Consider the following 25,391-nt stretch of genomic DNA (forward strand, 5'->3'; position numbering starts at 1 on the left):
GTCCACACAGGATCCATGTTCAGGGAGGGAGATCACAATCAAAGAACCAAGACCCAAGATGGCTGTGTATTAAATATAAAATATTAAGTGTCACTAAAATGTGAGTCCTCCACCCTCACCCACTAGTTGGTTCCCACTATCTCTTGGTTCCCCAGTCTCTCAATTTCCAGTAGGGGCAGCACCTAGTGCCTACTAGCCCCCTCTGGTGGGAGAAGTGTGGTGTTGGATGTGGAGGTGGGGTCCTGATTATCGCACCGTTCTTACCTCAAAGGAGGAACACTACACCCCATTAAAGAGGTGCAGCATTCCTGTGGCGGTCGAACCCCCAGGGGTGCCACAAGACCATCATAGATTATATGAACACTGAAATAACCAAATCAGCCAGTCACAGAACCTGTATACCTGTTCTTAGATAGGGGAAAGCGAGGACGAAGTCATGCAGCCATCATTACATGCAGTTAACAGATTCAGTGCTCTAGACCAGGGTTCCCCAACTCCAGTCCTCAAGGCCCACCAACAGGTCATGTTTTCAGGATTTCCTTAGTATTGCACAGGTGATAATTACATCACCTGCACAGGCAATAATTACATCACCTGTGCAATACTAAGGAAATCCTGAAAACATGACCTGTTGGTGGGCCTTGAGGACTGGAGTTGGGGAACCCTGCTCTAGACCACCAGGAATATTATTATGAACCCCTCCACTGCACTAGCCCACCAAGTATCTTTTTTTGACCACTTCACTGCCATATCCCAATAGCCCTATCACATCTGAAATAATTCAAGTCAACAGATCCCCGGGGGCAGATGGCATACATCCCTGAGTACTGCAGGAATTAAGTATAGTGATAGACACACCGTTATTTTTAATATTCACAGATTCCACAGTAACAGGGTCTGTACCACAGGACTGGTACATAGCAAATGTGGTGCCAATATTCAAAAAGGGGACAAAATCTGAGCCTGGAAATTGTAGGCTGGTAAATTTAACCTCGACTGTGCATTAATATCACTGAGGGTTTCCTAAGAGATGCTATCTTGGAGTATCTCAAAAAGAGTATCCTCATCACCCAGCATCAACATGGTTTTTTTGAGGGGTAGGTCCTGTCAGACTAATCTGATCAGCTTCTATGAGGAGGTAAGTTCCAGATTGGACCAGAGAAACACAGTGGATATTTTCTATATGGACTTTTCAAAGGCATTTGATATGGTGCCACACAAAGGGTTGGTATATAAAATGAGGAAAATGGGACTGGGGAAAAATATGTGTAACTGGGTTAATAACTGGCTCAATGATTGGAAACAAGGGTGGTTATTAATGGAACACACTCAAATTGGGTCACAGTTAACAGAGGAGTAACACAGGGGGTCAGTATTGGGCCCTCTTCTTTTTAACATATTTATTAATGACCTCGTAGGGGGCATACAGAGTAGAATTTCAATATTTGCATATGATACTAAACTCTGCAGGTTAATCAACACATAGAAGGATAGTTTAATATTACAAAAGAATGTATGTAAGCGGGAAGTGCAAGAGAGTGACCTGGACGGTCATGCGCCTCTTCCCTCTTAATGCACATAATGTCGTATTCTATGTTAATATATGAGCATTTATATGACCTAATGTCTGATGGGTTACTTACAGGGTGAGTATAGATTAATAGAAGAGTAGTGCAGAGGTGGGCACTATAGCATACAGAGTATGCAGTTATAAGTTAGGAAAGAGTTAAGGGGTTTAGGAGCTGCTCCAGTGTGGGAGGAGCAGGTTCAGTGAAGAATTGAGTCACTTCCTGTTTGCAGAGAGTTCTGTTGAGTGAGGGACAGTGATTAGTGAGGACATGTCACGAAGACACAGGAGAAAGTACAGGAGAAGGGTGTGTGTGTGAGTCACAGTCTGGGAGTTTTTGGACAACGTTATCTGGAAGGTGAATCCGAACAGTTTAGACAGCGGGGACAACAAGAACAGATGTACATGGAGAGGTCAATGAGAGGTCTTGAGAGGTCAAGACAGGACAGCCTTATCAGGGAGGTGGATACAAGCAGGTCAGGCAGTGGGACAGAGAATGGAGTTACCCAAAGAGCTGGTGCACTCGGCATTAATCTTCATGTCCAAATCGGTGTACGTGTCTTTCATCGCTGGTAAAGTGCCGCTGTTTGTGAAGAGATCACAAAGAGACTGTATCATTTGTTACTCCCTGTATGTGACTGTGGCTGCAAGTAAAGAAGTTTTTACGTGTTTAAGCTGGTCTGGTTTTCTTCTTCTGAAGGCTAAAAGACTCAAGACCCGGGACGGTGAGTCAGAAGTGAGTATGGAGGTCTCCTCCACGGAAGCACCACAACACACACACACCCAGAGATTCTCAGAGTCCCCATTGCCAGAGTCAAACACGTCTAGGAGCAGTGTCCCCTGTGCCAGAGTCAGTGGGAGCGATGGCCGGCTCCCAGGAAAGCATGCGGTCGGGTTCCCCAAGCCTTTCCACATGGGAGACAAGGAGCAGGTACAGCAGCGGTGTGTCTGTCTTCAGTGGTTCCTCCTCTGGGACCACTATCATTTATATTCAAGGTCAAGGAGTGGCCCATTATGGCGATCATAGGGGAGTCCCTGAGTGAAGAGAACCCTGCAAGCTTCTTTAACGTTGTGCTGGTTGCACAGGAGAAATGAGACTGTTCTGCGTCTCTTAAAGGGCAAGGAGCTCTAATGGCACCAAGCTGAATTGGTGCTGGCCAGTCTGGCCACTGTTGAAAGAGAGGAATCTTTCTTCTTTGTTTTCCCCCCTCCAAGTTCTTGCGCCTGTTGCGCATTCCCTTGCTGGATTATGGGACTGAACCCTGATAGGGTTAAATCTCCTCCACTAAAGGACTGTGTGCAACTGCTCCATGGACTGTGCTTTTGTATTACTTTGCTATAGTAGCTATTGAGCAACACATGGTTCTTAAAGGGACCGCACTCAGCAAAAAGAAGGGCAGGGGAAAACAGTCTGGACGACCCGAGGATCATGACGGGTCACTGCTCCAGGACTGTTGGAGCAGGATTTGTTGGCCAGCGGGCCTGTGGTGGACGTTTCTTTTGTGGGTCCCAGGAGCAAGGGGACCGGGGTCAGATGGACCCATGTTCAAAGGAACTTGAACTCTGTGTTCCAGGGTCCCAACCAAGTGGGATCGAGGTCAAGCTTGACCAACGAGAAGAAGTGATTAAAGTGTATTAATCTATTGTGCAATTTAGTATAAACATATGTGTTGAATGATTTAAATGTGCATTGGTGTTTCTTTTTACAGGTGCTGTAATGGTCGGGACGACCATGTTTTAGGAGCTAGTAATGTAAGAGGGTGACCTGGACGGTCAGGCGCCTCTTCCCTCTTAATGCACATAATGTTGTATTCTATGTTTATATATGAGCATTATATGAACTAATGTCTGATGGGTTACTTATAGGGTCAGTATAGATTAATAGAAGAGTAGTGTCGAGGTGGGCACTATAGCATACAGAGTATGCAGTTATAAGTTAGTTAAGAGTTAAGGGGTTTAGGAGCTGCTCCAATGTGGGAGGAGCAGGTTCAGTGAAAAACTGAGACACTTCCTGTTTGCAGAGAGTTCAGTTGAGTGAGGGACAGTGATTAGTGAGGACATGTCAGGAAGACACAGGAGAAAGTACAGGAGAAGGTTGTGTGTGTGTGTATCACAGTCTGGGAGTTTTTGGACAACCTTATCTGGAAGGTGAATCCGAATAGTCTAGGCAGCGGGGACAACAAGAACAGATGTACATGGAGAGGTCAATGTGGGAGCTTCACCTTCCGTGCCAAGACAGGACAGCCTCATCAGGGAGGTGGATCCAAGCAGGTCAGGCAGTGGGACAGAAAATGGAGTTACCCAGAGAGCTGGCGCATTTGGCTTTAATCTTCATGTCCAAATCGGTGTCCGTGTCTTTCATCGCTGGTAAAGTGCTGCTGTATGTGAAGAGATCACAAAGAGACTGTATCATTTGTTACTCCCTGTATGTGACTGTGGCTGCCAGTAAAGAAGTTTTTATGTGTTTAAGCTGGTCTGGTTTTCTCCTTCTGAAGACTAAAAGACTCAACACCCGGGACGGCGAGTCAGAAGTGAGTATGGAGGTCTCCTCCACGGAAGTGTAGCACCCCGAGGGCTCGGTTGCTACAGAGGTATTGCATCTCAACCAGATGTGCGATATCTCACTCTCAGGTAAGGATGGAGTGTGGATCAGGACCCCGACACCTGCATGCATTACACCACATTTCCGGGGGGCAGGGCGACCGATATGCTGCAGGCAGAGCACGACAGTCCCTGTCCCTGGCTGGAGTGGGAGGAGGGAACACCGAGGAAGGGGGAACCTACTGGTTTTATAAAGTACTACAACAACTGACCTCAGAACAAATACCCGTTTGGCGTGGCAGAAGACGTGGTCCAGCTACCAGATCACCAATGCCCACCAGCTGCGCCCAGGGCCTACGTTGAGGGTTTACGAACGGATCCCTCCTGTTAAAAGTTTTACATATAGAATTGTTATAAATGTTGCTAGAAGAGTTACATGATAGTATATGATGTCTACCAATAGAGTTCCGGTGATATTAAAATGCACTAAAATGTTGAGTAAAGAAAAGTGGCAGAAAATGTTGAAAAAGAGAAAGTGTTTCCCATAAAGGGAATTGTATAATGTCGGCTGTTTTCAAAAAAAAAAAAAAGTTTTTTGCATATCTTGTAGATCAAATGTCTTTTACTCTGTTCCAGCCCGCGGACATGCTGTGATTTACCAGGGGGGAATGTAGCACCCCGAGGGCTCAGTTGCTACAGAGGTATTACATCTCAACCAGATGTGCGATATCTCACTCTCAGGTAAGGATGGAGTGTGGATCAGGACCCCGACACCTGCATGCATTACACCACATTTCCGGGGGGCAGGGCGACCGATATGCTCCAGGCAGAGCACGACAGTCCCTGTCCCTGGCTGGAGTGGGGGGAGGGAACACCGAGGAAGGGGGAACCCTGTAGTACAGGAGCAGGGAGGAAGTAGTTCCTGGGAGCACCTAGAGGGAGGTATAAAAGGTGGGCACCATCTTAGATCAGTGTCGAGTCTGAGGAGAAGTGACCAGGAGCAGAGGCTCTGCATGAGCTCTGCTCCAGAGGCAAGCCTAGTAACTGAGGCCCAAGCCTGGAGAGGAAGAGAAAGGAAGAGGAGCGGAGAAGGCTCCAGGAACAAGGAACGAAGGGACCCCAGGGGTGTGGACCGGCTGGTAGCCACCAAACGCCCGAATCTACCTGCGTGGAGGGGTCAGGCCAAAGTGGGAGTCCGGTCCCCGAAACTAGTGGAGGCGGGGAACTACCCTCAGCTAGAAACCGGAGGCTGTGACATTTTATGTGGCGCAGCCCCTTGCCATACCCGTTAGGAAGGCACCACATAGGGTCAGCGAAACGGAGGCCAACGTTTACCCGCCAAGGCCCGAGGCAGCCGGACAGAAGCGTGGTCACTGGTGGGGTATGACAGGCCAGAGGAAGGACACACAAAGGGGGTCCTGTGAAGTGCTCCAAAGTTATCTGGGAGTTGGCCGAGCCCCTTGCCTGGTGAGCACAGTGCGACGCGGGACGTTATGACCAACTGAAGTAACTTGGATAAAGAACTGTGAGTAAAGATCCTGAACTGCATTACAGAGACTCTGAGTCATTACTCCCGCGCACCATCACTCCCAACATCCCCACTTGCTGCCCTGAGGCTATACTCCGCCCGTGGGGAGTTATACTACACTCTGCTGCGCCCACGACACCAGCCTCAGCGGTCTGCACTGCAGCGGCGGTTCACTCTGACCGCAATCCACGGGTGGCGTAGTCGGACATTCAGAGCGAATAGACTATTCCCTCTGGTTTAACCCCTACACACACGGCCCAAGGGGCGCGTCAGAAGCACCACAGCACACACACCCAGGGATTCTCAGAGTCCCCATTGTCTGTAGCAGGCCAGGGTGAGGATTTAATCACTGAAAATGACATGCCACTCGCCACCGACTGCCACCCTGTCCCCCGTTACAGAAGCTTGGGCTGGGAAATGACAGTTGAAGTTTAATGTGGATAAATGTAAGGTTATGCATTTGGGCAGAGGAAATAAAATGTATAGTTATGTACTAAATTGTCAAGCACTGGGTAAAATTGGCACTGAAAAAGACTTGGGTGTATGGGTGGACAGCAAACTTCACTTTGGTGATCAGTGTCAGACAGCTGCTGCCAAGGCAAATAAAATAATGGGATGCATTAAAAGAGGCATAGATGCTCATGAGGAGAACATAGTTTTGCCTTTATGCAAGTCACTAGTGCGACCACACTTAGAATACTGTGTACAATTTTGGTCTCCGGTGTATAAGAAAGACATAGCTGAACTAGAGCGGGTGAAGAGAAGAGCGACCAAGGTTATTAAGGGAACAGGTGGACTTCAATATCAAGGTTATAAAACTTGGGGCTATTCAGTTTGAAAAAACGAAGGCTTAGGGGCAATCTTAATACAATGTGCAAATATATGTGACAGTACAGAGATTTTTATAATGATCATTTTACACTTAGACTTGTGACAGGAACAAGGGCATCTTCTACGTCTAGAGGAAAGAAGGTTTAATCATAATCACAGATGCAGATTCTTTACTGTAAGAGCAGTGAGACTATTGATTCTTTACTGTAAGAGCAGTGAGGACTATGGAACTCTGCCACATGATGTTGTAATGGTTGATTCACTACTAAATTTCAAGAAGGGTCTGGATGCCTTTCTTAATAAATGTAAAATTACAGGTTATGGGCACTAGATTCTGTGATGGGACGTTGATCCAGGGAACTAGTTTGATTGCCGTATGGAGTCAGGAAGGATTTTTTTCCCCTAATATGGAGGTATTAATGTCTGCCCTATGGGATTTTTACCTTCCTCTGGATCAACATGTTAGGCTATAGGTTGAACTCGATGGACTTAAAGAAGCACTCCCATCAAAATTGTTATCCTAATATATTGCAGGCATCATATTATATAGCACTGTGTACTTACAATTGCTAATTTTGCCTTTCTACCCACTTAATTATTTTCTCTTTCATTAAGTGTATGACATCTCGTGAGTAATAACTGACTAGCTGAATCCTTCTAAGGTCTATGTAGAAACAGGATGTCAGTTTTCCCTGTATGAATGGGGGATAATAAATGCAGGGACAAGAGGCTTCCAGTTTCTACATAGAGCAGAGAAAAGAGAAGAATTAGCTAGGTAGAAAGGCAAAATGAGCAATTGTAAGTACATAGTGCTATATAATCTGATGATTGCAATATATTAAGAGGATAAAAACTTTGCTGGGAGGAGGAGGAGGAGGGCTTCTTTAACAAATTTCTTCCCTGTATTAGCTTACCAGAAATAATATTATTAATCTCTCCATAGCTATATAGCACTAAGGGTGCCCTTGTTCATTTCTTTGCTGCCCTAGCCCATCAGAATTGTTATCTTTTCCCATCCACTTTTCTTCCATTGTGAATGGATCAGTTTTTTATTAGTGGTGTATCTGAACGCCTCAAGTTTTATGGGCATAAAAATGGATCCATTAAATGGATGTCACAATGGATGACTATCCTTTATCATTCGTTTCCCATATACATTAAAATGTTTGCTCTTCTTTTTTTTTTGTACAGTTTACTTTTTTTTTTGTCCATCCAAAAAGCAGAGAGCAGACGGACTGGGTGCAAAGTGTTGACGTTTTTGGAACAATAAAACCCAGGTATGCTGGCAGGAGGGGGGCCAAATGCTGAAGACCCTTAGATGTCTACGTCTGCCCAAGTATAGATGACACATACTGACTTGGCCCAATTGCTGGACGTGGTGGATTATAGTTCTATATCTCATGCCCATAATCGCGCGTTTTGATTGTGACATCAGTTATGTGCGGAATATCAACCAGAAGTGTAATTGTGTTTATTTGACTTTGCAGACGGTCTACACAGGCCAATAAACACGCAGAATGAAAATACAGATGTGGCATGTTGGACGCCATCACCCGTACAAAGTCCAAAAAAAAGCCATGTTAGAAACAGCTCTGATGGGGAAAAGAGCAAAATATTTACATGTCAGCGTCTCCTGACAGCCAAATGTGTCCAATGGGTTTCAAATAAACTATTATGTATGCCTGCAATGGTAAGTAATGTATAGCGGGTTTTATAAAAGCTTTAGCCCCATAGGGGCACCGCCAATAAGAAATGGTTAATAGGTTCTGACATTACAGCTGCTGCTGCGGTTGGCAATCATTTCTCATAAAGTAACCAAATCACAGACAGAAGAGGACCACTGTGCAAAAACTAATATATATATATATATATATATATATATATATAAAAACTGACCAGCACATCCCAAATGTGAACAGGTGCAAGCTGCAGAAACTGCATAAGATATATAAAAAGAAAGCGCAGCAGCACTCCATTATGGCCAAGATACATAAAGACAATAAAACCATTTAATTTAAACTGTGTTATTACTCAATAAGCTTTACTTACAAAAAATGGAGGTTCTTAGCACATAAATTGGCCAATTCATGTGTGCCCATCAACCGCTGCAAGGTGACCTCCCATCTGACCCTAACCCTACATGCCTCTCTTGGGCTACAAGCCTATAACTCTGGACAGAACATGTCACTTCTGGGCTAAAATACCTACAATTTAAATGGGCTGGTAGAATAGAATATACATCACCTGCTGGTTAAATGGGGGGAGTGCAAGGTCAAACAGGAGGCATATATATACAGTCCAGTAGCTCATCATAGTGCACAACTCTGCCTGCTTCGGAGGTAGAAATGGGCCCCCTTACCTCTTGGGCCCCTGTGCTGTTCCACAGGATGAACCAATGATATGTCCACCCCCAACACAAATGGATAATTTGGGTTGAAGAAATTTTACCAGTCTTCATCTACGCACTGGAACCCCCATCAATCATCAGAACTTGGGGTCTTAAGTACCCGGTGTGAATTGACCAATGGTTGACCATGCTCGTTGATTATCCATTGCCCCTTGGACTTCCATGGATAGTTTAGTGTGGAGACCGGACTCCATATTTTGATGTTCCAGTGATGGTTCATATAGTACTTAAAGAGATTGTCTCAAGTTCTTAAATAGGTGTAATAGCAAAGTGCTATACCATTGTCTCCCATCGAGCACATCAGGGACGTCATTGGATCTTGATGATTTGCCCAAGTACATTCTTCCGATGACCATTAATAAACTGACTGATAGCAGCCGAGGCTATAAGAGCAGGAATTTCTGCACATGGCGCTCATATTCTATATTGAATACATTTACATCATTTGCATATAATTAACATGTCTAGCCATCCAGTCATATTCATAATTCCATGACTTCTTGCAATTTCACGTTGAGGAATGTATAGCAGACTGGTTTTCATATTGACCTGTCAAAAAATCACACAAGTGGATGTAAATTAGGCTATTCCTGGTTTCCAGAAATCTCTATTGATCTCTGTAAAATTAAATTTTTAAAAAGTATTCTCAGAGTTGTTGAAGCCAATGATAAATTGCTTGGAAGATTTAATGGGTTATTCCCAAAAAATGAAGTTATTCCATATCCACGGATTAAAGGCTAACTTGTTGATCCCTGGGGTTCAGACACACTGGGACCCCAGTGATATGGAGATAGGGGCTTTTGAGCCCTCAAAAAAGGTCTTTGTAGCCTGTTCTGAATGGAGTGGAGATGTGCATGCTCAGCCTTTGTTCTATTCATTGTCTATGGGACTGCCAGTCATATACAGTATCTCTGCTATTTCCAGGAATCCCATAATGAATGGAGGTGAGGCCGCACAAGCGCATCTTCGCTACATTCAGCACAGGCTACAAACCTCATTCTCAGGGCTTTAGAGCCCTGGTCAATCACTAAGGGTCCGACCATCTTCCCGATCAGCATCTCCTATCCAATGCATGGGGCATAACTTGATGTTTGAGGAATAACCCGTAATGAAATTCCTGAAATTCTCAAAGCAGAACTAAAGGGTTTCCGACGAGTACCCAATTACCCTTTTACCTGAGCTTGGAAAATCATCATTTTTTCTGCTTTACTTTGATTACTAGAAAAGTTTGATTATGAGTAATTAAAAAATGGTTCACTAGTACTAAAAAACCAAATATGGTAACACATTCGGACGTTTATAGACTATCAACATGTAGGGGATCGGCTATTTTATTGGACATTGAATACACTGTGACTTTAAGGCATCATGCTCCCCTCTGAGTCTTGTGTTTGGACTAGTCGCCTCCCTCTGCTGTGACTGGTATGTGCAGAGAGAAGAACCAGGAAGTAGATACCTCGTGTGTGTCTGATGTAACAGGGAGAGACGCCTGCAGAGTTCTGATCAACAGAGATAATAAAAGAAGACACTGTTACTGTATGGAAAGAGAAGATTACGGACTATAGCAAGTTGTTGGAGACTGTGTCAAGTAGAAGTGAAATTTATCCTTTTCCTGAAGAACGTTTTCCCTAGAGATTGAGGACTTGAGATAACACACAACACAGCGTGTCAGCCATTTCTGTGAGAGTGAAACAAGGTTTGCCTGTTGGCTGGAAGAAAGAGATCCCGTATACAAGGAAAAGACTCAAGTGAATTCATCTGGCTTTTTCAGACCAGAAACAAGCGGCAGCCACCATCTGTGCCTGATCTGCGTACGCGTGAGTGACCCATCAGCGTGAACTGTGTTAGGGTTTAGCGTATTTTCTTGTAGCTAGGACGCTGTAGCAGCTTGGCCCGAATAGCGGAAAGCCAGATAGCCTTCTCGTCTGCTGTGCCATACTTGAATCTGCCTTGGGCACCGCTACAAACACATTAAAGGGGCCATAAACAGAAATATAACATCTTAGCTGGAAGGGGAAGGAAACAGTTGGCTTGGTTCATAGATTCGGGTTCCAATATCATGATCTAGTACTTTATTATGATGATCCACCTTTGCAGCATGGGTTGGGTTGATTGGGTATATAAAGTGATTGAATCTAAAGTATAGCTTGATTATATATCTGACCAGCTTGCTGATAGTTTCTAGGTGGCTAAAAGGCATGAAGCTATAAGACTAAACTAAGTTCAAAGTCTTTTGCTGAATTTTTAGAAGATTAAAATGCAAATTGCCTCTTCGGAGAAAAAGAGGACTTGTACTCTATAGCGCCACCTATTGGAAGTAGCAATCCTACAAGTCACAATCAACCCTTTAACGAGTCGTGCAATATGACTTAGGATAAAAGCCAAATCAGAATCTCAATTTGCAGACACGGTGTTTCGGGCTGTTGGCCCTCGTCAGTGCAAAGTATGAGAACTGATTTGGCTAGGTGAGAGGCTCTGGACTGAGGTCTAAGGGGTAGACCATTAGACCTAGAAGATTAAAAAAAAATTATGAATTTGTAAATGCCTATTCACCGAGGTCGGTGCTTTATCTTCTGATACAGAGCTCTACATTCACTGCATAGACTGAAATATAGTTAAAGGGGTATTCCCATCTCCAAGATCCTATCCCAATATGTAGTACGTGTAATAATAATTACTTCCTTCCTGCATATTTTACTCCATGTGCACCACGGTAACGGAGTGCTGATCCATTATTTCGGTGTCCGTTGTAACCATGGATACCTAAGGTCCTGCAATGCCTGTGTGGCGCCCCTGAGGGTTCAGTCGCCACAGAGGTACTGCATCTCACCCAGAGGTGTGGTATCTCACTCTCAGGTAAGGAAGGAGTATGGCTCAGGACCCTAACACCTGCATTCACTACACCACATTTCCGGGGGACAGGACGAGATTGCTCCTACGGGAGAGCACAGTCCCTGGTCCCTGGCTGGAGTGGGGGGAACCACCTAGAGAGGGGGAACTATGTAGTGGATGGGGTGGAGGACGTAGATCCTGGGAGCACATGTGTAGGAGGTATAAAAACTAGACACCATCTTAAATCAGAGTGGAGTTCCAGTCAGACAGTGAGAGGAGGAGAAGTGACAGGAGCAGAGCCTCTGCACGAGCTCTGCTCCGGAGGCGGGCCTAGCACTGAGGCCCAAGTCTGAGAGCTGAGGGAGCAGGATGGCTCCAAGAATGAGGAATGAAGGGACCCTAGGGGTATGGGCCGTGCTGCAAGCCACCCGTACGCCCGCTGCTACCAGGAGGTAGAGGGGTCAGGCTAGATAAGGGGAACCGGTCCCTCAACTAGTGAAGAACACTACTAAGGCTCAACTAGAAACCGGAGGCTACAGTATTTCATGTGCTGTAAGCCGAAGTCCACACCAGTCGCACTAAGAAGGAAGCCACATAGGACCCAGGGGACGGAACACACGTCGCCGGCCAAGGCCCGAGGGTACCGGATAGAAGTGCTACTGGGTGTGAGATGCAGGGAGCAGGCCAGAGAGAGGACACACAGAAAGGGGTCCTGCTAAATACTCCAGAGATACCTGAGGGTGGACTGAGCCCCTCACTGAGTACGCGCAGCACGATGTGGGAAGGTGCTTGGACGTCTGTAACTTGGACTGCAATAACTGTGAGTAAAGACCCTGGGACTGCATTATCTTGTCTCTGTGTTCCTTGCTGCGCCAGCACTCACTGCACTGGAACGCACTGCACAACCACCATCATCCACGCACACTGCCCTGAAGCTACACTCTTCCTGTGGGGAGTTATATCACCCTTGCTACCAACCCATCAGCTTCAGAGGACTGTTCTGCAGCAGTGACCTCATTAGCCGCACTCCACAGGTGGCGTAGTCGGACATTAAATACCATACACATAAACTACCCTTAGATTGACCACTTGGGTCACGGACCGGGTCACCGCCACGGTGACTACAACCCCCAGCATCTACAGGCCCAGCTCCAGGTACCCCACGGCTCAGGGGGCGCGTCACCTGCACATGATGAAAGAGACATAGCTAATCAGAATAACTATACTACATTTCTAATTGGAGGTATTTTCTAATATTATTATTATTACATCTGTGATGCCTCAATTCTCAAAGGAGCCCTTTTAGTTTTGAGTTTACCCTGGGTGATGGGGGGGACTCGGTGTCGGGCCCTGTGACGAAGAGATGGGATGTAGCCGTGGTCCGGACCCGACCCGTGCTCAGGGCCGTCACATGAAAAGGAAGATGTTGCGGGCTCGTCCGGGTTGAGTGGCTTATTTAACGACTACACCACCTGTGGTGCCTGGTGAAGGGCCACCAGCGCCGCTACAGTCCGCTGAGGCCCGATGTCGTGGCGGCCAAAGTTTTCACTGCTCCCCACAGGCGGAGCAAGGCCTCAGGGCAGGCAAGGCAGGATGAAGGGGGTAGTAGTGCGGGGGGTACGGGCACCGCGTCGCATGGTATGGCGCATAAAGAACAGTCCGGAGGCCATAGGGGTGAACTTCCAAGGCTTTACTCACTTAGAGATGACAGAGGGAAGGCGACTACCTGCTCCCCGCGGAGTCCTGCGGCCACCAGGGATGGGGGTCCGACTACCTCCGAGAAAGTTCAGTGTTCGGTAGCGACCCTACACCAGAGTGTTCCTGCACTACAGACTTCACCCTTTCCCGTCTGTGCGTGTGTAGATAGGCCAGGTCTCCCTCTGAGCTCCTCTCAGGACTAGGGCATGGGTGGCAATTCCTCTCCATCCGATGCCCGATGGGATCCTCAGGGCCTAACCGGGCTTTCCCGTCCAGGACATAGAGTACAGTGTCGGGGGCCGGTACCCCTCTTGCAGCCGGGATCCCTCTGAATAGATCAGGTAGGCGAGGACAGGTGGCGTATTCCACTCCGTCTGCATCCTCCCCGGGACCCATTTGCTGGGGAGCCACAATCTAAAGCTCCCGGGCCTTCTTGATCCTGGTCCTCGGCCGGGTTGAGACATTCCTTGTCTGCAACCTACCTCTCGTCCCAAGGCCAGGGTACGAGGGCTGTGTCCCTTGCCGGTGCAGGCCCACACAGGATCTGCGCTCCCGGAGGGAGGTCACATTAACACACAGTACATGACAGCACACAGCAACCAAGGCAGACTAGCCAGGTTGTGCCAAGATGCACCAAAAACTGGCAACAAGACCGCTTGACAGACAGACTGCCAGAGACGAAGGACCAAGATCAAAAATGGCTTTCAATTAAATATAAAAATCTAAAGTGTCACTAACTTGTAAGTCCTCCACCCTCACCCACTAACTGTTTCCTACCACTTTGTGTTCCCCAGTCTCCCTGTAACCAGGGGAGCAGCACCTAGTGCATACTAGCTCCCTCTGGTGGAGAAGTGTGGTGTTGGATGCAAAAGGTTAGGTCACAACTATCACACTGTTCTTACCTCAGAGGAGGAACACCACACTCCATTAAAGAAGTGCAGCATCCCTGTGGCGGTCGAACCCTCAGGGGCGCCACACATCTACTACATATTGGGATAGGATATTGGAGATGGGAATATCCCTTTAAGTAAAAAAGAAATGAGTGAGTCAATTCAAAAGTGAATCTAATTCACCTGGAATTGAAAAAAATTGCCCTTTTTTTTTGTTTCAGTTTGTGCAAATACACCAAAAGAGAGGTTGGATTCAGATGGATTGGGAAGGGGGTAAAAAATGTTTTTATATTAATTTACACTCGACCTTCATCTGCCTTCTAAGTACCAGGACATCTTTGGCATCTTTTAACACCCGATATCCTTGACGTCTCCTTAGCTAAGATGCCACACTCGCCATGCAATGTCATAATGTGAATCGCGACACAAAAATGTTATAGCTTAGCCAGGGCAGGAGATGCTGAAGATAGCCCAGAGAAGACCACATTGATGACCAGACCGAAGAAGGTGACCAGAGCAGGACTGCACGGCAAGATAGGTGAGTATGATTTTTGTTTCTTTTATTTTTACATATTTTATTATGTTCCGGGGTCTGGAGAGAGCTATGAGCACAATTATGTACACTCAACTCACATTGAATAAATTTGATGTGAATCAAATTTCTTGGAGAATTCATGCGAACTGCTGAATACAAATTTTTGTAAGATTCGCTCATCTCTACTAGGTAGTTTACTGTAACCCAATCAATTTGAATGAGTAAATTATATTTTACTTTTGGACCAGATTTCATACAACAGCTACAATAAAGTCTTACATGTACTTAAGATGTTAGCAAGGTTTCCCTGGCCTTTCTCACCTACATCGTCTTCACAGACGAGGAGGTCTAGATCAATGTGACACAGACAATTTATTACGTTTGGAATGTATTGATGTAGAAAGTAATAAAACCTTCTGTTCTGGAACGGATCACAGTACCGAGTTGATGAATTGCTGAGAACTATTGGAAGTATCTGAGCTGTGTGTTGACTCATCAACAAAGAACTCGTGTAAAAAGCGTCTTTATGTCTTCTGTGTTTTGAGATATGTTGTGGTTTGGGTGATATTTCAACTACCATTATCTTTATTAAATACACTGCTCCATTTAAAATATTAAGACATTACATGTGTTTAAGATATAATTTCACTATTGTCACGATTCCTCCTTTTAGTGTGTCTGGACGTAGTGACAATTTTGCCGTCCAATCTAGCACAGGGACGTGTGATCTGTCAGTATGGTGATTGACAGTTCAGTTGTCCAATCAGATGCTGGGGCATGTTGAACTGTCAGTGTATTGAGTGACAGTTTAGCCGTCCAATCAGGGCCAGGGTGTGTCGGGGCTTCATTCATGAGTCTTCTGTTCAGAGTAACTACCTGGCTAATTAGCCAGCTCTCCATCTTAGATTGCTGCCAATTGTAGCTTTACTCAAGTGGTGTGTGTTTTCTCTGTGCTCCTAGTCTTATTGTCTGATCTTTGCTGCACAACCTTGAATTTGCCTTGACCATCCGTTTGCCTAGCCCTTTTGTCGGGATCCGCCTCCTTCTTGGAATTCTCACCTCGGACTGTTACCTGACTATGCCTTTGTTTCACCCCTCTGTCTATGACGTATCCTCCTGGCTTTTGATCTCAGACCTCTTGACTACCCAGTCTCACGGCTTGTCCATGACTAGTGACTGGCGTCACACCTATGTAGAGCCCGAGCTGTTTGTACATCAGAGCTGCTCTTCCTACTGTAACTAAAGGCAATAGAATGTCATCAAGGTTAACTATTTTGGAGGCTAAAGGATGAGCTCTTTAGTCACTTTGGATAGAGGTATACATGCTTCTTAAAGGGGATTTCCTTCCAAGATAACCTATTAGTAGGCTCGAAATCAATATGGAATACACAGTAATGTGTAATCAGTATCTGGTGTTATTGGTTTTGGAGGAAAGTGCTGATGACTATATTTCAGATTGTCTATTGGGAAGGATGATTAGTTAGGTACCTCGTTTTTAGTGGTGGTAGGAAAAAGGAAGTTTCTTTGAAGATTGAAGTTGGCCCCCCACCACACTTTTGTGTCCTCCTAAAAATGGCAGACACTGGCGAAGCAAAGGCCAAACAGGGTGCAAAGTTACTCCATCTGCCTCATTATAGTGAATGGCTCCATTGGGGTTTCTGCCCAACTCCAGTTTTTCAAGGCTTTAGACAGCAGCCCAGAAGGAGCCAATAACAAGCCTGAACGTAATGTGAAAATAGCCTTAGTCCACCCAATTAAAAATATTAATAAAGTGAATATCTTTATTATCTCTTCTAAACAATAAAACATATCAGTTTGTGCATTTTTATGGATATATGCCAGGAAAGCGGGGGTCTACACACTGTGTTACTGTATAGGGGCCCTCAGCTGTCTGCGCTAATATCAGCTCTCTGTTCTGGGCAAAAAGGTACCTGGTATCTGGTGGGAAGGCAAATATGGGTTTGGGAGGTTGTTTTATTTCCACACGTGAGACAGAAAATATGTATATTCCTAATGAAGGGAAGAATATAGTGCAAAACCCTGTAGTTAACTTGAAGGGTCTGTCCCACAATTAAACCCAAGTATTTTATATTGATGATAACATCACAGTGCCATGATGACATCACTCGAGGTTTCACATCAACCACCAGCCTGCCAGACCACAAAACTTGTTAACAGTTCCACTAGTAATAATCAATAGATGACACTGTCAACTAAAAGGTGACTCCATGAATTTGATTCAGGTTAAATCAATATTTTTATTTCAGATTTTCCCAAAATCATTATACTGAGCTGTGGTTTCTACTTGACACAATATTTTATAGAGTCAATCTCAAAATTGAACTTTTTCCCACTACTTTTTTTTTTCCGCCTCTCACTTTTAGAAAAGGAGTTCATAAATGTCCAATCGAAGCGGGCCAAACTTTACAACACTCTGGTCAAAGTGAAGAACTTAAAAAGAAGTTCTATCCATAAAACCGGTGATTTATAACACGATTTTTATTGTAATTTTGCAGTTTATGATGTGCAGGTATTCTCACGTATATCAGTTTTATGGTGAATGGAACAGTGAGCCCTCCACCCATAAAAGTGTGGTGAGTTGTCGTCTTTGTCTACACAGTTTGACATACAGAAATGCAAATAGACCCAAGCCGCGAAACTGGACTTTATCATTTCTGTGATTTGTCTGCTGTTATTTTGAAGTTTCTTCAGTCTTGCTAGTGATGTAATCCTTTCCTGGAATAAATCCAGTGTACAGCACATCGGTGTGTTCATCTTACATCTTCTGCCATTGTTTATCGTGAATGCACTGGAGATTCCCAGAAGTTTCTCATGTCATCTAGCTACAGATCTAATATGGATACTGTCATGAGGAGCATAAAAGATGCATAAATACAATACTTAGGAGGTATATAAAATCCAAAAGTACGTCATATTTTTATGTTATATCACGTAACCTTTATCAGACTGGTTATGTTGGAGTACTTGATTAGACATCAAAATTTTATAATACCACTAAAAGGCCTAGTGTGTCTATGATTTTGTATTAATTGACATTGAAAGTATTGACTGGTTTTGAAAAAGTATTTTCAAACACCTAATGTTTTGTCATCACCTGATGAGGTGGATTCTCTAAGCCTTAGGGCAGGCTGAGCAGCACGGAATGGATGTGACGATGCAGCAGAACTGGACTTGCCAGATAATAAGTTGTTCTGCAAGGACCAGGACAGCTGGATATGCAGGATGGCAGATGGGAAAGTGAAGCTGTAAGCTGTAGATGCAGCTGGAGGGCAGATAAATACTGGAACAGCAGAGACGTACAGTATATGCAATCAGGTAACTTGCAGCAGGTATACGGTTAACCGCAGGAATATCAGAGGCGTATATGAAAGTGACGCGCACCCTGGGCCGGGGGGTACCCGGTGCCGGGCCGGTAGATGCTGGGGATTGTAGTCACTGTGGCAGTGACCCAGACCGTGACCCAGGGCGGTCAATCCAAGGGGAATGATAAGTATAGGTTTTTATAATGTCCGACTACGCCACCTGTGGAATGCGGCTAATAGGGGCCGCCGCTGCGGAACAGTCCTCTAAAGCTGATGGTTTTGTAGCAAGGGTGGTATAACTCCCCACAGGAAGAGTTAGCTTCAGGGCAGTGTGTGGATGATGGTGGTTGTGCAGGGTGTCAGTAATAACCACAGAGTCAGTGCAGTGCAGTCCCAGGGTCTTTACTCACAGTTGTTGCAGTTACAGGGACCTGTGTAACGGCCCTCGTCGTTCCGTGCTTACTCAGGGAGGGGTTCAGTCCACCCTCAGGTACTTCCAGAGTATTTATCAGGACCCCGTTCTGTGTGCCTTCCTCAGTCGTCTTCCTGCGCTGGCTCTCTCCCTCCTGCCCTGCGCCTCACAGTCAGTGTCCCAATCCGGTGGCTTCGGGTCTTGGCGGGCGACCTGCAGTCCCCTGGACCCTCTGTGGCCGCCTTTTCGGCGAGTATTAACTGTGGTGGTGGGCAACTGCACCCTGAAAGTACAGCCACCTCCGGTTGCTAGTTAGACTTGCAGTATCTTGACTAGTTAAGGGGCCGGTCCCCTCTGCGGCTTGATCCTTCCACGTTCCTGCAGATTCGGGCATACGGGTGGCCTCCAACACTGCCCGTACCCCTAGAATCCCCTCTATCCTTCTGGAGCCTTCCTTGCTCCTCTCTCCTCTCTCCTTCTCCTTCAGTCCTGGGCCTCACAGGCTAGGCCCGCCTCTGGAGCAGAGCTCCTGCAGAGCCCCTGCTCTGTCACTTCTACTCCTCTGACTGTCTTCTTCTAGATGGTTCCATCCCCTTTTATGCTGCTCCCGGCAAGTGCTCCCCTTTTCTACTTCCTCCACCCCATCCACTACATGGTTCCCCCTCTCTAGGTGGTCCCCCCCCCACTCCAGCCAGGGACCAGGGACTGTGCTCTCCTGTAGGAGCAATCTCGCCCTGTCCCCCGGAAATGTGGTGTAGTGAATGCTGGTGTTAGGGTCCTGAGCCATACTCCTTCCTTACCTGAGAGTGAGGTACCACACCTCTGGTTGAGATGCAATACCCCTGTGGCGACCAAACCCTCAGGGGCGCCACACACACCCCTGGTAAAACACAGCACATCCGCGGGCTGGAACAGAGCAAAAGACAAAGCATTTTAAGACATGCAAAAAATTTTAGAACGCGTTCACATAGAAGATTATAAACATAAAACTTCTTCCCTTTATGGGAGGCACATTTTCGTAAACGTTGCACAAACACATCTTCACATATAAAACATATTTTTTTTCTTTTTTTCAAACATTCTTCAACAGGTTGCAGCACGATCTGCAACCAGGTCATTATTTACAGTTCAAGTTCAGAGAGCTCAATAATGGAGTTCCCGCCGGGGACACTCCTAATCCTTGCCGACTGACCCTGCCGGGTCCTCAGCCTTTGGGGACACTTGCATGGTTTTCACAGTTTTGGTTAATGCAACCACACTTTTAGTCAGCTCTTGGACCTGAAGGTGCAGGTCTGTAGACGGGGCATGGTCTAGAGTCTGTGCATCAGCCCCTACAGGCTCTGGGGAAAAGGATGCCACCTCCTGGTGGTATGTGATAGCTGGGCGCCGATGGGATGTAGCGCCACCTGGTGTTGGTTCCCGCAGCACCCGGATGGCTCTGTCTTTAAATTGTGCAAAGTCCAGATCAGGGTTTTGCATAGCCATCATGCGCAGCTGTGTCCGGTGAGCGCTGGACATGAGCCCCTCAATAAACTGCTCAGTTAGCAATTTGTTCTCATCTTGCACACTGTCGGGGTCTACCTGTTTGATGGCCCGCAGCGCCTCCTGCAGGTTTAAAGCATAGTCCCGTACACTGTCCTGCACCCTTTGCTTGCACCCGTAAAACTTCATTTTTATTTCAGCTGCAGTGCGGGTGTCAATGGTGTCCTTTAGTTGAGCCAGTATCTCTTTTACAGTGCCTTTGTCTCTGCCTGGCCAGGACTTCACTTCTCTTTGTGCTGCACCGATTAGCTGGCCTATGAGGATGCTGACTTTCTGCTCCTCTGACAGGGGGTACACTTTAAACAGACTGCGCAGTCTTTCTTCAAAGTCGCTCAGGGTGTGCGACTCTCCTGAGTACTGGGGCAACCACGCCGCCCCCGGTATATATGGCATGGAGAATGGCATCACCGTGGCAGCGGTCGCGCTTGCGGCTGAACTTCCCTCCATGTCCAGCGTCTTCCTCCCCCCTAGTGAACCGTGGCCTACCTTCTTTCACTTTGCTTCTCGTAGGCCGCAGTTCTGCAGGCAATGGTCTCCTTTTAGGACCTGGCGTCGCACGAGTCTGACGTCAGCGCTCGCTGGGGCTCCTTCCAGGACCTGGCGCTGCGTCAGTGCGTGAGGCGGGGCTCGGGCTTCGCGCACTTCCAGCGGTTACGCCCCTCTTCTTCCCGCACGACGACCTAGAAATGGCGGACAATGGCGGGAAACAGCGGCAATTGGCAGGAAAACTTCACCACGGTATGCAACACAGTTCGTGAAGGCGCACAGTACCCGGTGGCAACGGGCACGAAATCTTGCCGACTATGCCAAAGTTGACGCGCCCCCTGGGCCGTGGGGTACCCGGTGCCGGGCCGGTAGATGCTGGGGGTTGTAGTCACTGTGGCGGTGACCCGGACCGTGACCCAGGGCGATCAATCCAAGGGGAATGATAAGTATAGGTTTTTATAATGTCCGACTACGCCACCTGTGGAATGCGGCTAATAGGCGCCGCCGCTGCGGAACAGTCCTCTGAAGCTGATGGTTTTGAAGCAAGGGTGGTATAACTCCCCACAGGAAGAGTTAGCTTCAGGGCAGTGTGTGGATGATAGTGGGTGTGCAGGGTGTCAGTAATAACCAGAGAGTCAGTGCAGTGCAGTCCCAGGGTCTTTACTCACAGTTGTTGCAGTTACAGGGACCCGTGTAACGGCCCTCGTCATTCCGTGCTTACTCAGGGAGGGGTTCAGTCCACCCTCAGGTACTTCCAGAGTATTTATCAGGACCCCGTTCTGTGTGCTTTCCTCAGTCATCTTCCTGCGCTGGCTCTCTCGCTCCTGCCCTGTGCCTCACAGTGAGTGTCCCAATCCGGTGGCCTCGGGTCTTGGCGGGCGACCTGCAGTCCCTTGGACCCTCTGTGGCCGCCTTTTCGGCGAGTATTAACTGTGGTGGTGGGCAACTGCACCCTGAAAGTACAGCCACCTCCGGTTGCTAGTTAGACTTGCAGTATTTTGACTAGTTAAGGGGCCGGTCCCCTCTGCGGCTTGATCCTTCCACGTTCCTGCAGATTCGGGCGTACGGGTGGCCTCCAGCACTGCCCGTACCCCTATGATCCCCTCTGTCCTTCTGGAGCCTTCCTTGCTCCTCTCTCCTCTCTCCTTCTCCTTCAGTCCTGGGCCTCACAGGCTAGGCCCGCCTCTGGAGCAGAGCTCCTGCAGAGCCCCTGCTCTGTCACTTCCCCACCTCAGACTGTCTGCTTCTAGATGGTTCCATCCCCTTTTATGCTGCTCCCGGCAAATGCTCCCCTTTTCTACTTCCTCCACCCCATCCACTACATGGTTCCCCCTCTCTAGGTGGTCCCCCCCCACTCCAGCCAGGGACCAGGGACTGTGTTCTCCCGTAGGAGCAATCTCGCCCAGTCCCCCGGAAATGTGGTGTAGTGAATGCTGGTGTTAGGGTACTGAGCCATACTCCTTCCTTACCTGAGAGTGAGGTACCACACCTCTGGTTGAGATGCAATACCCCTGTGGCGACCGAACCCTCAGGGGCGCCACAAAAGCACATATCTTGCAGCAGAGATATGGTTAACCAAAGGATCAGCAGAGATGTAGCGTGTGTTAGCACCAAGAAAGTAGTAATTAATACTTAAACAGTTACTTCGATAGCAGAAATGAGTTTATAACTTGTAGCTTGACTCAGCGGAACTTATCAACATAGACAGAGAGCAATAGCAACAGGATTCACTGGACTGATCTAGGAAGTAGTAGTTGGATGCTGGAAATCAGGCAGGAGATGCAGGAGGATTAACAGCCACTTGGCTGGAGCAGTGTCTGGAGGAAAATGAGTTTAACTCCTATAAGCATGTGGTAGCAAGATGCTATACTTCTTGAATACTCTGGCAACTCAGACCTTAGGTGATGACAAATGAGATGCTTGCCAGGTTACAATAGTACAGAGGGACCTGACCATAGCAGAAGAGAGCAAGGCCAGGCACTGTAACTGGGACAGGTGAGTAACACACTATTAGGGCATTCTGATAGAGCAGCCCTTGTTTATTACCTCCAATAATTAAATGGGAAGGACTTTTAATTCTAAGAGTATCTCTTCCTTTGGAGGACCTGGTAGTAGACAGTTGGTCTATTGGTTCCAGTGTTGCAATGCTTTATTTGACGTGTTGTGGTGCTGCAGGTAGATTGACTATTTGTTGGCAGTTTTTTTTAATAATTAGAGCTAATTGCTCATATTCTCAGCAGTAGGACAGCCTGTGATCAACCTTAATCCAGCTGACAACTCTTTTGACCCCCAGCAGACAACTCCTTTGACCCTTATTTTCCTTTAAACATGAAAATTTAGGTGTGAAAATGTAATCTACAGAACAAGGTGCAGTATTATTATTATTATTATTATTATTATAGTGCCATTTATTCCATGGCGCTTTACATGTGAAAGGGATATACATAGCACAAACAATTACAATAAATTTTGAACAATACAAGTCAGCGACTGGTACAGGAGGAGCGAGGACCCTGCCTGCGAGGGCTCACAATCTACAAGGGATGGGTGAGGATACAGTAGGTGAGGGTAGAGCTGGTCGTGCAGCGGTAAGGTGGAGCCGTGGTTACTGCAGGTTGTGGGCTTGTTGGAAGAGGCGGGTCTTCAGATTCCTTTTGAAGGTTTCCACGGTAGGCGAGAGTCTGATGTGTTGGGGTAGAGAGTTCCAGAGTAGGGGGGAAGCACGGGAGAAATCTTGTATACAATTGTGGGAAGAGGAGATAAGAGGGGAGTAGAGAAGGAGATCTTGTGGGGATCGCAGGTTGCGTGTAGGTAAGTATCGGGAGGCTAGGTCACAGATATATGGGGGAGACAGGTTGTGGATGGCTTTGTATGCCATGGTTAGGGTTTTGAACTGGAGTCTCTGGGCAATGGGGAGCCAGTGAAGGGACTGACAGAGAGGAGAGGCCGGGGAATAGCGGGGGGACAGGTGGATTAGTCGGGCAGCAGAGTTTAGGATAGATTGAAGGGGTGCGAGACTGTTAGAAGGTAGGCCACAGAACAGGAGGTTGCAGTTGTTGAGGCGGGAGATGATGAGGGCGTGCACTAGTGTTTTTGCAGATACATGGTTGAGGATCTGGGAGATATTTTTGAGTTGGAGTCAGCAGGAAGGGCTTGGATATGTGGTTTGAAGGAGAGATTAGAGCCCAGGGTTACCCCGAGGCAGCGAATTTGCGGAACTGGGGAGAGTGGGCAGCCATTGACTTGATGGATACGTCAGCTGGGGGGGGTTGAGTGAGATGGTGGAAAGATGATGTCCATGGTAAGTTTTAGAAATCTGTCGGAGAAGAAGGATGAGATAGCGGACAGACATTGTGGGATTCTGGTTAGTAGGGAGGAGATATCGTGTCCAGACAGGTAGATCTGTGTGTCATCAGCATAGAGGTGATACTGAAAGCCGTGAGACTGTATGCGATGTCCCAGGCCAAAGGTGTAGATGGAGAAGAGCAGGGGTCCTAGAACTGAGCCTTGGGGGACACCGACAGATAGCGGGTGAGATGAGGAGGTGGTGTGTGAGTGGGAGACACTGAATGTCCGGTCTGTTAGGTATGAGAAGATCCAGGAAAGGGCCAAGTTTGTGATGCTGAGAGATGAGAGAGTCTGTAATAAGAGGGAATGGTCCACTGTGTCAAAGACAGATGACAGGTCCAGGAGGAGGAGGACAGAGTAGTGTCGCTTGGATTTGGCAGTTAGTAGGTCGTTGGTGACTTTAGTCAGGGCAGTTTCAGTAGAGTTGGATCCTGAACCAAGAGTTTGGCATAGGACAGGAAGAGGGCAATGCAGTGTTGATGGTTCTCTATTTTGTGTAGTTGGTGTTCTGTACGGGATTTAGAGATGAGAAAAGAATGGTACTTTGGTTTCCAACATGATTCATAGGTCATGAATTGAAAGCAAAACCAGTGGAAGAGCCAAGTCTACCTAGAGATTCCCACTAATTGTACCCAAAACCACCAAAGATGGAGAAGTTCCAAGTTAACCAGAATCCTGTTATTCTCTTCTACCAGGTAGTCCATTTGGAGTCTGTGAAGAGTCACCACAACCAGAAGGCACCTGGTGTCCCAACAACTGAATTAAGAGTAAAACTATTGACTTATTAAGAGGTAGTTTGTGAGGAAAGAGTTTTCCAGAGGATAGAAAAAGGGCAGGTAAGTATACTTTGGTTCCTTTCTGTTTGTAATTGGTGTTCAGTGCAGAAGAGGGTAGTGATTGATTTCCAAGAGTAACAAGAGGTCACAGAATGACAGCACGACCATTGGAAGAGCTGAGTCAGCCTACAGATCTCCACTCTTTGTACCCAAAGGCATTAGAGTAGGAGTACTTGTGGTACAACTTCCAAGTCGGTCAGGTTCCTCTTATTCTCTCTAGCCAGGTAGCCCATATGGATACTGTGATAGCAGCAGAACTTACTGAAACAGTGACTGCAGACCCACTAGAATCAACAAGCACCCAGTGTACAAACAACCAGATTAATAGAAAAGTTATTGGCTTATTGAGGTAATCAATCAGGATTGTTTGCAGAGACTTTAAAAAAACTGTCTCATTTTACACAATCTATGAGTTTCTCTAACAAGTCATTGTTGACAGATTGGCAGCCTATTTTAATCATAAATCATTATTTATAGTACTAGAATCGTAGAGAACACCATTAACTTGTGTAGAAACTCCTGAGCCATTAACAAGTGTAAACTTATCGCTCATGCACATTCTTGATGGTTATAAAGGAACAGTTGATCAAAACACAGTATACACAAAGCAAGGAA

At 46.7% G+C, this 25,391-nt stretch overlaps 1 long non-coding RNA gene across 1 annotated transcript in view; it reads left to right on the forward strand.

Moving 5' to 3' along the window:
• LOC141264515 (uncharacterized) overlaps window positions 1-24,761 on the forward strand; it is a 114,857-nt gene extending 90,096 nt beyond the window's left edge. The window contains exon 3 of the long non-coding RNA XR_012319980.1: window positions 24,636-24,761. This is a non-coding gene — a long non-coding RNA (uncharacterized lncRNA). The remainder of the gene's footprint in view (window positions 1-24,635) is intronic.
• The last annotated feature ends 630 nt before the right edge of the window (window positions 24,762-25,391 follow it).

Source organism: Phyllobates terribilis, unplaced genomic scaffold (assembly GCF_046119375.1).
Source record: "Phyllobates terribilis strain yellow unplaced genomic scaffold, ASM4611937v1 Scaffold_4__5_contigs__length_816908805, whole genome shotgun sequence".
NCBI lineage: Eukaryota > Metazoa > Chordata > Amphibia > Anura > Dendrobatidae > Phyllobates > Phyllobates terribilis.